The sequence below is a fragment of the Arachis ipaensis genome, chromosome B04, assembly GCF_000816755.2.
Source record: "Arachis ipaensis cultivar K30076 chromosome B04, Araip1.1, whole genome shotgun sequence".
NCBI classification, from domain to species: Eukaryota; Viridiplantae; Streptophyta; class Magnoliopsida; order Fabales; family Fabaceae; genus Arachis; species Arachis ipaensis.
The window spans coordinates 103,496,820-103,503,183 of NC_029788.2; positions in this window are offsets into that span (position 1 = coordinate 103,496,820).

The window sequence follows — 6,364 nt, forward strand, 5'->3', positions numbered from 1 at the left end:
TATTCAATTCACAATCATTCCAACACCTAAATACATCAATGCATTTAAAGAATTTCCGAACATATTTCTACCAATTTCACTAATCATTATCAACATCACATTTATACATATCTAATCCACTAAATCCAATAATTCAAAGCATTCAAGCCTATCTTATGACAATTAGCCTAAGTTCTCACGCTACATTATATACTAACTATAGGAAACCAAAACCATACCTCCCAAGCTCAAAGACCTAAAAAACCCTCCTCTTCACAAGCTTTCAAGCCAAACCCTACAAGTTTCCAGCCTTCTGAGTTCCAATTCAAGCACTCCACTTCACCAATTTAACTTCAATTCATATGAATTCAATCTAATTCCAAACAATTTCATACATAACAGAAATTTCAATACCTAAACTTCATAAAATTGGAGAATTCAAAGGGGATAAAAGTTTTTCACTTTACCCACGGATAATTAGGACAAAACCTGACAATGTTCCACTGCTAGATCAAACCTAAAGCATCAAAAACCTGAAAATTCTCAATACCCAAGAACCAAAATGGCAAAATTGAAGAGAGGTAAGGGCTGGGTGAGAAATTTCGAATTTCTTACCACTTTGTTCAGATGAATTTGAAGAGTTTGGCGAGGCGGTCGCGTGGCCGCAAACAGTGTGGCGATCAAAGCTCCGAATTGAAAGTTAAGAGGAATTGAAGATTAAATTAAAATGGAGGTTAGGGTTCTTGCTCCTTCCCTCTCCTTCAGCGTGCTTCATGATAATGAGGGGGAAGAGAAGGCTGAGCTTGGTTTTATATATTGGGTCTTGGACCCAATATGGGTCCGGTTCAACCGGTTTAGCCCATTGGCCCAATTTTGGGCCAAAATCATTAAAATTAGTATTTTAATTCGTATTTTAATTATTTTTCCTTCTCTAATTTAAAAAAAATTCTAATTTTTTGGCTCATAATTAATTTATGTGTTAATTATTTAATTTACAGAGTTTTATAGAACTCAATTGTTAATTCAAGGTTATATTCATCTATTGAGTGTAATATTTTGGTTTATAATGTAGAGTGGTATTCAAACACCTATCTATACTCCCATATGTGAAGATTATCATTATTATGCAGAAGTTGAAAAATATAAAAGTCGAATTCCATGTGATGCTTTTATTCATGCTTGCAATGTTGATGACATGCTGCTTGATCCTTTGTTGTGCGTTACTATCGTTCTACTCCAGAGCCAATATGTAATCATATTTTAGTTTTTTTTTGAATTTTTAGGATCAGATTAAATTTATTTTTCATATGAAGGTTTCTGGAAAATAGTTTTTTTCTCTATTTTTAGTCTTTTTTCATTTTCTGTTATCTTCCCTTTGACATTGTCTTACTTATTTGACTTACACAAAAAGTCATGTAGTATGTTTTCTGCTTAGTGCTTGAAAAGATCACATCTGTATTAAAGGAACAAAAATAGTGGTATTCTTCATGTCTTTGTTGTGCAGTTATTTATCCATAGAATGAACAGTTTTTTTTGTAGTGAGTGCCAGCTTGAGTGTATTGACGCTATTCCAAGGTTTAAAAAAATTTGGTTGGATTCTTATTATATTAAACAAATTAACTGTCATTACCTTTTTTATTTGCAAAATTCATCATTTTTGCATAAGTCTTTAGTTATTTCAATAATGCTTCTTTTCTTTTGAGTTTTTTAAATAGCTATAGGTTAAAAGTGGTGATTTCACATGCAAGTAGTAGCAATGTATTCATTCTTTGTGATCGTGAAGTTAGGCATATTATCAAAAAAAAATTGTGGTGATTTATTGAATGAAAAATCAAATTTCAACGAGGTTTGTTTATTCCTTTTATGGTTTTTTCTGGATTTCCTCTTGCATAGAAATGTCACTCTTGTTATTTATTTCTCCCTCTCATTCTTACTGGTTAAATTATTTTTTGTGGCTTACTTTTTTTTGTATTTTTCTTTGAATTATATAGATAATTTATGAGCATAGAGTCCCGCCAACTATGTCTGACTGTTAATTGGGAAGAAGATGGTTTTAATGATAGATCCTAGACCTATTAGTTATGAGTATAAGACAACTGTGTATATAGTGCATTGTATTTGTGATGATGTTTTATTGGTCAATCTCTTTGAAGGTGCTTCTTCAATGCATGATAAAAAGGTTTGGTTGCAATGACAATATTTTGTTCATATTTTACCTTGTGTTTTTCAATTTAATTGTGTTCTTATTCTTTGTTACAATTATATTATTGTCCTCTGTTAATCCTATTTAAAATTTTGTAATTCATTCATATTTTATTCCAGCAAAGTAGTTTTCAAACTGAATTATTGGATTCTGTTCATGGTGCCAAAGTTGTTGGAGCTTCAACCTCAGGAAGGTTACTCGCTGATGTGTAACACCCTAACTTTTAGCACCTCATGATCGTACTAAAAGCTTAGGCGTTACTTACCTCTAACCCTTTTTTATTTTATACTATTTTTATTTAATATTGAGCCTTTGCAAATACGAATTGGAATTCTAATCAAGAAAACGAAAGGTCTTTACTTTAAAACTCTTAATCACAAAAATATATATACTCACATAACAATATATACATAGACTTATTCCAAGATTCTCAAATACAAGCCCTACCCCTCTGAAATTCAAAGACAATAAATGGCGAGGGGAAAACCCAAGACTACACAAAATACAGGAGATACGGATACGTATGTACATAAAGCTTTGATGTTTAGTCACGGCTCCGTGCCAAGGATTTCTGAACCTGTTGCTGAAAGGGAAATCTGTAGGGGGTGAGAACGTCGTCCTCGCATGTTCTCAGTAGGGATAGCGAATGCCGTAAAAATATACAGAATAATATACAAATAGTTAACTCATAACATGAAAACAGTTTTCTTTATTAAACCCTTGAAATCTTTCTGAAGTCTTACCTAAAGCCGTGTAAAACCCTTTCTTTAAATCACATTACTTAAACAAAATCTCCGTCACATTAATAATTCCTCATTTCTTAACAACATTCCTCAATTATCACAATATCTAAATAAGCCAGCATCGCAAATAATATACTTAAACCCATCCACAAACATCATCTCCCACCACATTATTAAGTCCACAGCACAAGTAAAATGTCTAATCAAGCATACAAGCAAGTCACCAAGACAACAGCACAATTACAAATAAATAAGATAAACAACCACAATCAAATAAAAATGCACAAACAATATGATGCATGCCTTTCCTATGCAGGCCATGAGCTCACGCGTCGATTGTCTACCTGCAACCCGACGTTACTCGGAGCCAACCCTGAATATGGTTTCTTACTGTGTCAGTTAGGATATTTTGGCATCACAGTAGAAACGGGCTATCAGTTAGACGGGCACTTTCGCATTAGCAACTGTAGGCTATCAGTCAAGCGGACATTCCTGCATTAGCAACCTTAGGCTATCAGTTAGGCGGGCACTTCCGCATTAGCACATTGGCACAAGACCTATTTAACATACACTTTTCAAGTATCTATCTTATTCATTCTTTCTCATTCTTTTCCTCTTAAGAATCTATTTCCTTCATTAGTTCTCATTTCCTTTCTTTTTATTAAGCCTCCACATCACCAATTACATCCCACACCTCTATATCACCTACATTATTAAACGTGCCTCCGCATCACCACTTAATTACACATACATCCACATCACCAAATAATCAATTACACCTCCTCATCACCACCTATTCACTCATCTATTATAATCTTAAATCGATTAGTTTCTAAATAATCAAACTTTGTAATGTTTAATAAAAACTCTTTTTCTTAATAAATCGAACTCAAATTATAACTTAAAACAAAAATCTTTTCTTAATAGATTAAACTTAAAACATAGTACTTTTCTTGATAATTCGAATATCAACTATTATGAACCCTAAATTCAGCTTCCTTTTAAATAATGCTTTAAGCAAAGCCTCAGAGTTTTGTAAAAACTTCTGCAATATTTCCTCTAAAATTTAGGCTCTACCATTAATGAGCAGATATTTTATACGCTTTTTGGTGATATTTTCATATAGTTTTTAGTATGTTTTAATTATTTTTTATTATATTTTTATTAGTTTTTATGCAAAAATCACATTTTCGGACTTTACTATGAGTTTGTGTTTTTTTCTATAATTTTATGTATTTTCTGGCTGAAATTGAGGGACCTGAGCAAACATCTGATTCAGAGGCTGAGAAAGGACTGCAGATGCTGTTGCATTCTGACCTCCCTGCACTCGAAATAGATTTTATGGAGCTACAGAAGTCCAATTGACGCGCTCTCAATTGCGTTGGAAAGTAGACATATTGGGCTTTCCAGCAATATATAATAGTTCATACTTGGCCCGAGATTTGATAGCGCAAACTGGCGTTTAAACACCAGCTCCTTACCCTTTTCTGGCGTTAAACGCCAGAACTGGCATAAAAGTTGGAGTTAAACGCCCAAACTGGCATAAAAGCTGGAGTTCAACGCCAGGAATAGCCTATGCACGTGAAAGCTTCAGTGCTCAGCCCAAACATACACCAAGTGGGCCCCGGAAGTGGATTTCTGCACTATCTATCTTAGCTTACTCATTTTCTGTAAACCTATGTTACTAGTTGAGTATAAAAACTACTTTTAGAGATATATTTTGGACATCATGACATTTTTTACATCTGAATTTTGTATCTTCTACGGCATGAGTCTCTAAACTCCATGGTTGGGGGTGAGGAGCTCTGCTGTATCTCGATGGATTAATGCAATTACTACTGTTTTCTATTTAATCACGCTTGTTTCTATTCTAAGATATTCACTTGCACTTCAACATGATGAATGTGATGATCCGTGACACTCATCACCATTCTCAACCTATGAACGCGTGCCTGACAACCACTTCCGTTCTACCTTAGATTGAGTGTGTATCTCTTTGGTTCTTGGTTCACGAGTTTGATTGCCTCTCATGACAACAGAGCATTCAAATCTATGAGATCAGAGTCTTTATGGTATAAACTAGAATCAATTGGTAGCATTCTTGAGATCCGAAAAGTCTAAACCTTGTCTGTGGTATTCCGAGTAGGATCCGGAAAGGGATGACTGTGATGAGCTTCAAACTCACAAATATTGGGCACAGTGACAGTGTGCAAAAAGATCAATGGATCTTATTCCAACACTAGTGAGAACCGACAGATGATTAGCCCTACAAAACCTGTAGCTGGACCATTTTCACTGAGAGGACGGATGGTAGCCATTTACAACGGTGATCCACCAGCATACAGCTTGCCATGGAAGGAGCCTTGCGTGCGTGAAGAAGAAGACAGTAGGAAAGTAGAGATTCAGAAGACAGAGCATCTCCAAAACCTCAACCTGATCTTCATTACCGCATAACAAGTATTATTTATCCATGTTCTTTTACTCATTCCAATTAAAACTGAGAATTATTATTGATATCCTGACTAAGAGTTACAAGATAACCATAGCTTACTTCAAGCCGACAATCTCCGTGGGATCGACCCTTACTCACGTAAGGTATTACTTGGACGACCTAGTGTACTTGCTAGTTAGTTGTGTGGAATTGCAAAAGTGTGATTGTGATTTCGTGCACCAAGTTTTTGGCACCGTTGCTGGGGATTGTTCGAGTTTGGACAACTGACGGTTTATTTTGTTGCTTAGATTAGGAAAAATTTCTCTTTTTGGTTTAGAGTCTTCTATTATTGTTTTTGGTTAAAATTTTAAAATCCTTATTTTATTTTTCTAAATTATTTTCGAAAAATTTCAAAACCAATAACTTCATAATTTAGTCTTCTGTTTGAATTTAGTTTCATATTTTAAGTTTGGTGTCCTTTGTATTTCTGTTTTCTTAAAAATTTTTTCAAAAGTTGCTCTCAGTGTTCATCTTGATATTCAAAGTTTTCCTGTTTGTTTTCTTTGTTTTGATCTAAAAATTCTAAGTTTGGTGTCACTTTATTTTTTTTCTCTTTCCTCATTAAAGTCAAAAATATCTTTCATATTTATTTAATTGAATTTTTGAAAATTTCATTTAAAAATTCAGATTTTTATTTTAGAAAATTTTTATTCTATCTTATCTTAGTTTTAAAATTTAAAAATTCAAAATCCCTTTCAAAAATCATATCCAAAGTTTTTCAAATCTTCTTAATTAAGTAATTATTTTAGTTTTCGAATTTATTTTTGTTTTTTCTTTTAGTTTTTGAATTTTATATTTTAATTTCTAATTATTTTATTTTATCTTATTTCTTTTTTATTTATTCGGTTTGTTTTTAATTAAATAAAATAAAAATAAAAATATATTTTATTTGCAATCCACATCATCTCCCTTTCTCCATTATGGATCTAAGTGGAAATGAACAGTCCA